Source organism: Bombina bombina, chromosome 5 (assembly GCF_027579735.1).
Source record: "Bombina bombina isolate aBomBom1 chromosome 5, aBomBom1.pri, whole genome shotgun sequence".
Classification (NCBI taxonomy): domain Eukaryota; kingdom Metazoa; phylum Chordata; class Amphibia; order Anura; family Bombinatoridae; genus Bombina; species Bombina bombina.
Genome location: NC_069503.1, coordinates 724,947,627 through 724,959,236, shown reverse-complemented (window position 1 = coordinate 724,959,236; position 11,610 = coordinate 724,947,627).

Sequence of the window (11,610 nt, the reverse complement as noted above, 5' to 3'; positions counted from 1 at the left end):
CACACTCTTATTAAACACACACACTCTCTTATAAAACACACACACTCTCTTATAAAACACACACACACACACACACTCATACAACACACACAAACACACTCATACAACACACATTTTCATGTAACACACATACCACACACACTCTCATACAACATACACTCTTACAACACACACTCACCCCATACACTCTTACAACACACACATACACACACTCTCATACAATACACCACACACACTCCTACAACACACACACAAATTGGGACCCAGTACACATGGTGTTGTGACCCAGTAATGGGTCCTGACCCGTGGTTTGAAGAACCCTGCTCTATTTTAATCATGAAAGAAAAATGATGGGTTTCATGTTCCTTTAACTCTGAATAATATGGGTTTTTACTATGCTGAAAATTGGTAATGCAGGATTCAGACCTCAAATGATTAACAATAGTCTGTATATCTTTCTAATTGGCTTTAGCGTGGACTTTGTGCTAACATAGAACAAGGAAAGGCATACTGACAGTATGATGTGACTTTGTGATAAAATACATAAAACGAGGAAAAGCCTACTGACAGTATGATGTGACTATAGTGACTGTCACATGAAGTACATCAGGATTAGCTCCTCCAAATAAGGAAAATGGTGGTGAAATTTGGCCACTGGAAAAGTTTTGCATAAACCATTACATTATAGGCAAAGCAGGCAAAATAATGAAAGTATAATGCAAAGTTGTTTTATTATGTATAATTAAATAATTCACGTTATAATCACAAAGTGTATCATGCCCATGTAACAGGGGACAGACTATTGCTTAACAGACTTTATCTAATTATTTTGCATATCTAACTTTATACTCATTTATTTGATATTGTTTTCTATTACAGAAACATGTCAAAGGGTCTATAAAGACATTACTGACCATGAAATGAGAAGATGTATAGGAGATTGCTTCACCAATCCCACACAAGAATTGTTTGTGGTCCACAGGTAAGCAGTTACATTTTTTTCTTGTTTAAATCACCCCACTGAGTCATTTCTTTTTAAATTGTTTTTTTTGTTTATACAACATGCATATATGGATGTGATACAGCAGGGGGGTGTTTTTATTTCTTTTTTATATAAGATGCTTATATGGATGTGATACAGCATGGGAGTGTTTTATTTCTGTTTTATAGAACACGCTTATATAGATGTGATACATCAGAGGAGTGTTTTATTTCTGTTTTATATAACATGCTTATATGGATGTGATACAGCAGGGGAGTGTTTTATTTCTGTTTATACAGCATGCTTATATGTATGTGATACAGCAGGGGAGTGTTTGTTTCTGTTTATACAACATGCTTATATGGATGTGATACAGCAGGGGAGTGTTTTGTTTCTGTTTTTATATAACATGCTTATATGGATGTGATACAGCAGGGGAGTGTTTTATTTCTGTTTTTATATAACATGCTTATATGGATGTGATACAGCGGGGGGGGGGGGGTAATTCTGTTTATACAACATGCTTATATGGATGTTATACAGCAGGGGAGTGTTTGTTTCTGTTTACACAACATGCTTATATGGATGTGATACAGCAGGGGAGTGTTTTATTTCTGTTTTATACAACATGCTTATATGGATGGGATCCAGCAGGAGAGTGTTTGTTTGTTTCTGTTTATATAACATGCTTATATGGATGTGATACAGCAGGGGAGTGTTTGTTTCTGTTTATACAACATGCTTATATGGATGTGATACAACAGGGGAGTGTTTTATTCACTTCCCTGATCCTCCCATGATCACAAATAGAGCAGCCATGTTGGAGTTTTCTCTGTGCTTGGATAGAGCTGACCCTTTGAAAGGAATGTTCCATTTTGATAGGTGTGCTTCTTTGTGACAGGATTTTTATTGCATTATCAACTAATATCAATTAAAATGTTAATGAATTATAAATCTTGTCACAAGAACAATAAATGAAACTCCCTTTACAATTTTCAGTGCTTCAGCAACATACAACTTAAGGTAAAACAATATATATTTCTTTAAAAGGCCATATTAGTAAAAAAAATACATGCTCTAATTCGTTTTAATTCATTTTAAGACCATCAACCCTGCACTAACCCACAAAGGGTTTAAACACACAGTAGAAGTACTGCTTGGAACCACGGAGCACTGCTGATCCCGAGTGGAAGTGCTGCTGATCCAATCTTGAGCGCTAGTCATTTAACTAGTATTTCTGATTAGATAAGCAGCAGTTGGCGGTTTTTGCTCTGGACCAGCAGTGCTCTGCAGGTACCAATCAGTACTTCCACTGTGTGTTTAAAGCCTTTGTGTGGGTTAATCACACAGCAGTGCAGGGTCAATAGTGTTAAATTTACATTAAAGGATGCAATTTTTTTTTACTATTAAGGCCCTTTTAAAGGGACACTAAACACCTTGAGAATGAGATGGTAATATAAAATGATGAACTGTGTGTGTGTATATATGTGTATGTGTGTGTGTGTATATATATATATATATATATATATATATATATATATATGTACTTTCATTATTTATTTTGTCCCCTTTTCCTGTAATTATATTCTAAAATTGTGAGGTTTTCAGCTCCTGATAGAAATGGAAGTGAAGAACACTGTTATATTCCACACAGCCATTGGCTGCACACTCTAGTGACAAATTTATAACTGTCTCTATTCGGCCACAGCAGAGAAGGTAACCTAGGTTACAACATGGCAGCTCCCATTGTTTTATAGGAACAAAACCAAAAATTTAAATTACAACATAGGGTATCAAATAGTCCACATTGATTTCTAGAGAAGTAAAATATAAATATCTTAAGGGAAAAAAAGTCTCAATATAGTAACCCCTTAACGTCTTGAGATGTACCATGTATGTTGCCGCTCATTAAGGGTTATTTTTTTTTTAAATAGCATGTGTCCTGCCACAAGTGGCGGCACTGCGCTATTATACCCTCCCTTCTTGTTATCGTAAATAGCGTGGCCTCAACACTGGCGGCAAGTCCGCACATTTAATAGCACTTCCCCATTCAAAGATGAGGGATGTACAGGGTACGTTGCTGGTCTTTAAGGGGTTAAAGCAGAGGTTCTAAGCATCCCATTGGCAGGTAGTGACACAAAATCTGTTTTAGTATTCATCACAACCTTAAAGTTGAAATAAAGGCGTGTTAATTTTTTTTGTCAGATTTACTTTTTTAGTTCTACAAATTCTGCTGTAGAATAAGCAATTAGCACAGAATGCCCATGTTTATGTAATATTTGTTTTTATTTTTACAGGCCGGTGCCAAATTCAAGATCATAGAACAGATACAGATTGACATCAGCTTATATTTTTGTTGTTCTGTCAACATTATTGTGCATCTGCATTATACTTGTACCCTAGGCCTATACTATAAGTTATTCTCTGGTTTATTACAATGTCATATTTAAAATGTTTTAATACCTGGAACATTTGAAGCCTAATAAAAGTTTAAATTACTTTTGTAAGAGTCAATGCTGTTGTTTTTACGAATTTTTGTGTGAATATTTTTATCTTCATACAGTATTGAGGTTAACAGATCATATTTACCAGACAGGCAAAGGCTAATTTTATTAAATTCAGTAAAAGTATGAAATCAATAAAAAAAAAATATGATTTTCCTAGTTTAACTTCTGGTAACAATTGCAGTTAGTTATATACAATAATACATTTTTATAACTGCACAGAAATGGAGATATCTGTAAAACAACTATTCATAAAGAAAATAATCAATTAAAATCACGGCCAAAAAAAACACTGAAAGGGAGGTAAGAACATGAAACATAATAACCATGGGCAGAACTGAAGACTGATTTATAAGTGGAACGCCTTAAAGGGGTGTGCTGTAAAAAGGGGCCATACTGTACCTGAGATAATGATATTAGTGTTATAATATAACTCTAATATGAAAATACATCAAGTATTCAACTTAAAGGGATACTAAACCCATTATATTGCTTTTATGATTCAGATAGAGTATGCAATTTTAAGCAATTTTCTAATGTACTCCTATTATCAATTTTTCTTTGTTCTCTTGCTATCTTTATTTGAAAAAGCAGAAATGTAAGATTAGGAGCTGGCCCATTTTTGTTTTAGCACCTGGGTAGCGCTTGCTGATTGGTAGCTACATTTAGCCACCAATCAGCAAGCGCTACCCTTGTGCTGAACCAAAAATGGGCCGAATCTTGAACTTACTTTCCTGCTTTTTCGAATAAAAATAGGAAGAAAACGGAAAAAACTTGATAATAGGAGTAAATTAGAAAATTGCATTCTTTGTCTGAATCATGAAAGAAAAAATGTGGGTTTAGTGTCCCTTTAATATAATACCTGTCATAATATTAGTTTTATATATGAATATATATTATCTCAGATAATGCATGGATACAACTTTAAGATCAAATAAATTCATACAAACAACTTACATAGATAAACTTTTGCAGGAAAAAAACATTTTATTATTAATTTGTAAATATGATTGACGTAAATAATAGTAAATTTGTAGTGCTCTTGTGGCAGACACTGCTCTTAATTGTGATATATGTGCCAGAGATATGCTAAAGATTTGCAGTATTCTTCCTGTTGACTTGCTAGAGATTTGTAACAGACTTGCAGAGCTTTTGCATTAGACTTGAAGGGCTCTTGCTGTTAAATTGCCAGAAATTTGCAGCAGACTTGCAGAGCTCTTGCTATTGACTTGTCAGAAATTTGCAATTAACTTGCAGAGCTCTTGCTGTTAACTTGCCAGAAATTGACTAGACACTTGCAGAGCTCTTGCAGTTGACTTGCCAGAAATTGACAACAAACTTGCAAAGCTCTTGCAGTTGAATTGCCAGAAATTGACAAGACTTGCACAGCTCTTGCAGTTGACTTGCCAGAAATTGGCAACAAACTTGCAGAGCTCTTGCAGTTGACTTGCCAGAAATTCTCTTGCTAGAGACTTGCCAGGCAAACTTGCTGCAAGTTGAAAAAGTGTCAACTAGAACTTTTGCTGCAATTATGATGCAAGTAAACACACTTGCCAGTGAAAACTTGCAGCAAGTTATACCGACTTACAGCAAAAGTTAGCTACAAGTTTGTGGCAAGTTATCCTTGCTATCTGGGATTTTAAAGGTGCGGCCAGAAAAAAGCCGGCGTTAGCTTTTCGGGTCGTTACCGACAAAACTCTAAATCTAGCCGTTAGATTTTATTTTTTAGAAAAATAAAAACAAGCAGTTTTTATATAGTTAAGGTGTTTGTTGAGCATGCTCAGAAGAAGTAATCAGCTAACAAAATATAGAGACATAGGCCTCTATTTAACAAAGTTTGTCGGACCTGATCAGGTCCGACAGACCTCGCTGAATACGGAGAGCAATACGCTTTCCGTATTCAGCATTGCACCAGTAGCTTGCAAGAGCTGCTGGTGCAACGCCGCCCCCTGCAGACTCACAGCCAATGGGCCGCCAGCAGGGGGGTGTCAGTCAACCCGATCGTACTCGATTGGGTTGAATTGCGGCAATGTCTGTCCGCCTACTCAGAGCAGGCAGACAGGGTTATGGAGCAGAGGTCTTTGTGACCGCTGTTTCATAACTGCTGATTCTGGCGAGTCTGAAGACTCGCCAGAAACACAGGGCATCAAGCTCCATTCGGAGCTTGATAGACAGGCCCCATACTCATTAGTGTTTTATGCAGCAGAGTGCAATAAATATATAGAAGTCAGGCTACACACATACACACTAAACATACACTACATGCAGGCATAGTAACACTACCAGTAAGGAAGCGTGAGAGAAACGCAGCGCCAGGGGTTTTACTTTTTAACGGCTCTCCTGTTATTGTGATACTTACATTAATTTTTTATAGACTCAGCATATTAATATCAGAGTACTCTTAGTCCCCTAGCTTTTAACTTTAACTTACTAGAGACAAGTGATTTCTATTTGGGAAATGTGAAGTGATTGTTACATTCGCTGCTTTACTTTGGAGACTCTGAAGTATCCTAGTTGTCTCTAACTATGCTTATTGCTCTTATTTGAATAACACACGCTGGTTGCAGTGAACAATTTATATCATAAAATAACTTAACTGTGCAGTTTCGCTTGATATTTTTTTATCAGAACTTAGAGTAATTAGTCAGCCCTTTACAAACAATATTCAGCTCCCTGTTGGTTGCAGTAAGAAACATTCTAATGTTACCACTGACCATTTACAAGTAGACTGTTGGTTGCGTTAAGGAAAATATAGTAACACTTTTGAATATATTGGTACAATTTATACTTAGTAAGAGTGAATCATGAAGGCATAATTTTACTGTTGTTATCAAGCACAGAACAGCTTTATTTAAAACTGATTATTCGCCATATTGGTAACATTTATTAAACAAGCCTTTATTTTTTGCACTCATATTACCTATACAGTATTACTCCTAAAGTTACAGTCATTGATCTCCATAAGATATTACTATTAGGCATCTTATTGCCTTTAGAAAATCCATCCCCCCATTGTATGGTGGGGCCAGGTGTCCATAAAAATACTTTTTTAGAAATATGTAGCAGTGTATTTTTGATTATTTGATAATGCTGTAGAAATTCTATATTTAAAACCGTGCAAAAATGTTTCCTCCTCAATACACAAATTGTAGGTGCCCTTTTGGCAGATACGATTTTTTTTTATTTATATATATATATATTAAATACATTCCAGTTTACTGCCCCTTTATGCAATGACTTTCCAGATGCCAGGAGGCATTTTATCTAAGATTTTTACATCTGCATAAAATTTTATACTCTCAGGCTAAGATTGCTCAGTGTTTACATTGAGACAGGTTACCTTAACATTGTTCAGTTTACACTACAGCTGACTTAATTTTGAAATACACACAAACAAGTCTAAATCCTGCATTTAACCAGATCTAATGCTATGAGTCTGAGTACCACAGCTTATGGTTCCACCAATACCATATAGAGTACAGCATTTTCAAAATCCATAAGTACAGATAGGAGCATTTGTACACCAAATTTTTAGTGGTGTTTTTGGTTGGGGAAAATTGGGGGAACTCCCCCCCAAACATATGTCAACCTTTCAAAAGTACTTTTCTTCATCTATCCATTCTGACAGATCATTAATGTACAATTTTGAATTCACAGATGTATTTTTGTTTGCACATTTACAAATATGATTCTTTAAAAAGTGATCTCTTAATTTCTGCTATTTTTTATCATGCATGTCACACACTGTTGATTTAGGGAATGTATGTATTTATGTATTGGGTACTTGTAAAGCATGGCTAAGGGTCTCAAGGCACTGCTCAATATAGCAACTTTGGAAGGATGAAAGGCTGAGTGGACCTAGCCGGGGATCAAACCTGCAACCCTTGGGTTGCTACAGAGCTCAGCCACAGTGCCTTAGCATGCTGACCTATCTGTCCAGCATTGGCAATGTGCAAAAATTTTACCTCCTGTGAGTGTTTCTGTGGGTGTCTGTGTTTATGTCTTTGTGCTTTTGTTGGTGTCTCTGTGAGGGTGTGTGCGTATATTTTTGTGCATTTTCTGTGGGTGTCTCTGTGAGGGTGTGTGTGTATGTATGTCTGTGTGTTTTCTGTGGGTGTCTCTGTGATGGTGTGTGCATATGTTTGTGTATTTTCTGTGGGTGTCTCTGTGAGGGAGTGTGCATATGTCTAACATATGCCTGCCTGATATCACTGTCCCTTTAAAACTGCCTTCCCTGCTACTGACAATCATACTGTTTGGGGAGTATCTGCATTCAACTTACCTGCCTAATTTATTAATCATTAATGCACCTGATTTCCTCAGCCTCTTTTTAAACCATCTCAGGCCTAATCGGCATTGTATTAGCTTTAAAGTTTTGTTCCAGAAAAACTGAGGTCTATGACTGTTCCAGCAAGGATTTTACCAGCATATTCAAAATACAGCCTTTCCTTTTAGCTATTCTTAAAATCATCTAATCGCAAGTATCCATATAAATCCATTTTTATATGAAATTCAAACTCAAATAAGTATGCCTGCTGAACCCCAGAAAACTTCTCAGTCAGAATCTTGTGTCACAATTCCTCTGCATCTGCCTGAGAGTGGAATATTTCAGTACACTCCACCTTCTCAAAGTTCTTCTGTTACTGCATCTAAGAAAATATTTTCCTTGAGAGATACTTTGCATCAACCTACATTTTCTACTACATCTGTTCCCTGTACAGGAATTCCTGATACTGAACCCCGTGAGGATATTATTGAACCTTCTTCCTAAGTGGACCCTGAAACATGTACTAAAGTTTTTCAACAAGATTCCCCTGTGGCCATTCCTTTCCCTGTCTCCCATGATGATACTACTAAACCTGGCATCAAGGTGGGCTCTCCTGTTTTTGACCCTGGTATGGGTATTCCTTTGTTTAACCCGGAAATGGGTATAATAATACTTGATCCTGAAGATAGCCATGCCCTCTGCTCAGAAGCGAGTATGGTTCTTGGCTCTAAAGTGGGTCTTGTAAATTCTTCGTTTGTGAACCCTGAACAAAGCCTTGCTCTCTGCTCAGAAGAAAGTATGGTTCCTGGCTCTAAAGTGGGTTCTTTTCCTTTTCTATAGTTGAACCTGATCCCAGTACAAGTATCTGAACAACTGTCCCACATTTGGACACTCATGTTTCTAACCCTAATGAGGGCATACCAGTCTTCAAGCCTCTTGTCCATGAGCAAAGTCTTGATGTTGGCACACCTGTCCTCAGTTATTCTGTCCTCAAACCTTGCCCTGGTGTGGGCATTCCTGTACCTGATCCTACTGAGGATATTCCTGACCTTGCCCTGGTTTGGACATTCCTGAACCTTGCCCTGGCATGGGCATTCCTGAACCTGATCCTACTGAGGGTATTCTGGAACCTTGCCCTGATGTGGGTATTCCTGAACCTTGCCCTGGTGTGGGCATTCCTGAACCTTGCCATGGTGTGGGCATTCCTTTACCTGATCTTAGTGAGGACATTCCTGAACCTTTCCCCATAATAGGTATTCATATACCTGATACTAGTGAGGACACTCTTGATTCTGAATCCAGTAAGGACGCATTTGATGTTGAACCAGAAGATGGCAAGAACTGGTAAAATTTTGCACTCTACACTCCTATCTCCTACTTTGAAGAAAACCCTGCTATTGGGTTAGACGTGGCTATAGCTTTTTTTTTTTTTTTTGGAGTATATCTAATCCTCAGCCAAGAGGTTAATTCTGAGGGTACTCAAATCTCTAATCCAAAAGTGGATAATCTGGTTTACAATCAAGAATGCTGCATCTCTATTTCTGAAGTGGAGAAAAGCCTATTCATATGTCTAGGACTGGGTGCCTTTTCATTGGCTGTGTACATGGTCATCTGTCATGAAGTACATTCGCCTATTAACCCTCAGGATGATTCCGTGGTTGGAATCACATTGTATGTTACGTTCAAGCATTCTCATGATTACTACAAGAAAGATGACCTCAAGTTTTCCTCTCATCATTTTCAAGTTCTTTTGATACCTGAAATCGATGGCCTTCGCATTGTCATTTTGCTTTTTCAAGAGATCTCCAACCCTCCTTTCTTGATTTCGGATTGGATTCACTACCTCCATGCAGCTACTACCAGCTCTCCATGTCATTGTTGTTCTCTCTCCATTTGGATTGCGTTGGGCGCCCGGAGGTCGCCTTTAAGGAGGGGGCTCTATAACATATGCCTGCCTGATATCACTGTCCCTTTAAGACTGCCTTCATGCTACTGACAATCATACTGTTTGGGGAGTATCTGAATTCAACTTACCTGCCTAATTAATTAATCATTCATGCACCTGATTTCCTCAGCCTCTGTTTAAACCATCTAAGGCCTAATGTGCATTGCATTAGCTTTAAAGGTTTGTTCCAGAATAACTGAGGTCTATGGCATCTACTTATCAAGCCATCAACCGCAAATACGCTGGAATTTTGCAGTGTATTTGTAGCAAGCCTGATTCCCCTTAGTTATCAAACCCTACAGACCGGCAAAAGTAGAATTTTGTGACGTAACATACGATCCGCCTGACTCAGTCTGACACAGATTGATGCTTACGTCATTACAGATGTGCCGAATGCAAATTCGGCACAATCTGACTACTTTTGCTAGTTATCAAATTTCTACCAGGTACGCTCGCCACTATTCCGGCCCAGCGTACCTGGTTTTCAATCCGCTGCCCTGGAGGTGGCAGATGCCATAGGAATCAATGGGAGTCTGAAAGCAGCAAAAGCTTATGTTCGCTGCTGCCCGATATCCCATTGACTCCTATGGTAACATTTACAACTAACACCCTAACATGTACCCCGAGTCTAAACACCCCTAATCTGCCCCCCCTACACCGCCGCCACCTACATTATACTTAATAACCCTGTAATCTGCTGCCCCCTACACCACCGCCACCTACATTATACTTATTAACCCCTAATCTGCCCCCCCTACACCGCCGTCACTATATTAAATTTATTAACCCCTAAACCTAAGTCTAACCTTAACCCTAACACCCCCTAACTTAAATATAATTTAAATAAATCTAAATAAATATTCCTATCATTAACTAAATTATTCCTATTTAAAACTAAATACTTACCTATAAAATAGACCCTAAGATAGATACAATGTAACTATTAGTTATATTGTAGCTATCTTAGGGTTTATTTTTATTTTACAGGCAAGTTTGTATTTATTTTAACTAGGTAGACTAGTTATTAAATAGTTATTAACTATTTACTAACTACCTAGTTAAAATAAATACAAATTTACCTGTAAAATAAAACCTAACCTAAGTTACAATTACACCTAACACTACATTATAATTAAATTAATTCCCTAAATCAAATACAATTAAATAAAATTAAATAAAATTATCTAAAGTACAAACCCCCCGAGTAAATTACAGAAAATAATAAACAAATTACAAGATTTTTTAAACTAATTACACCTAATCTAATCCCCCTAACAAAATAAAAAAGCCCCCCCAAATAAAAAAGCCCTACCCTACACTAAATTACAAATAGCCCTTAAAAGGACCTTTTGCGGGGCATTGCCCCAAAGTAATCAGCTCTTTTACCTGTAATAAAGTACAAATCCCCCCCAACATTAAAACCCACCACCCACACAACCAACCCTACTCTAAAACCCACCCAATACCCAATTAAAATAACCTAACACTAACCCCTTGAAGATCACTTTACCGGGAGAAGTCTTCACCCAACTGGGCCAAAGTCCTCAACGAAGCTGGCAGAAGAGGTCCTCCAGATGGACAGAAGTGGTCCTCCAGATGGGCAGAAGTCTTCATCCGGACAGCATCTTCTATCTTCATCCTTCTGGTGTGGAGCGGCTCCATCTTCTAGACATCCGACACGGAGCATCCTCTTCATCCAACATCTTCTTGAACAATGACGGTTCCTTTAAGTGACATCATCCAAGATTCAATCAGCCAATAGGATTGAGCTTGCATTCTATTGGCTGATTGGAACAGCCAATAGAATGCAAGCTCAATCCTATTTGCTGATTGCATCAGCCAATAGGATTTTTCCTACCTTAATTCCGATTGGCTAATAGAATTCTATCAGCTAATCAGAATTGAAGGGACG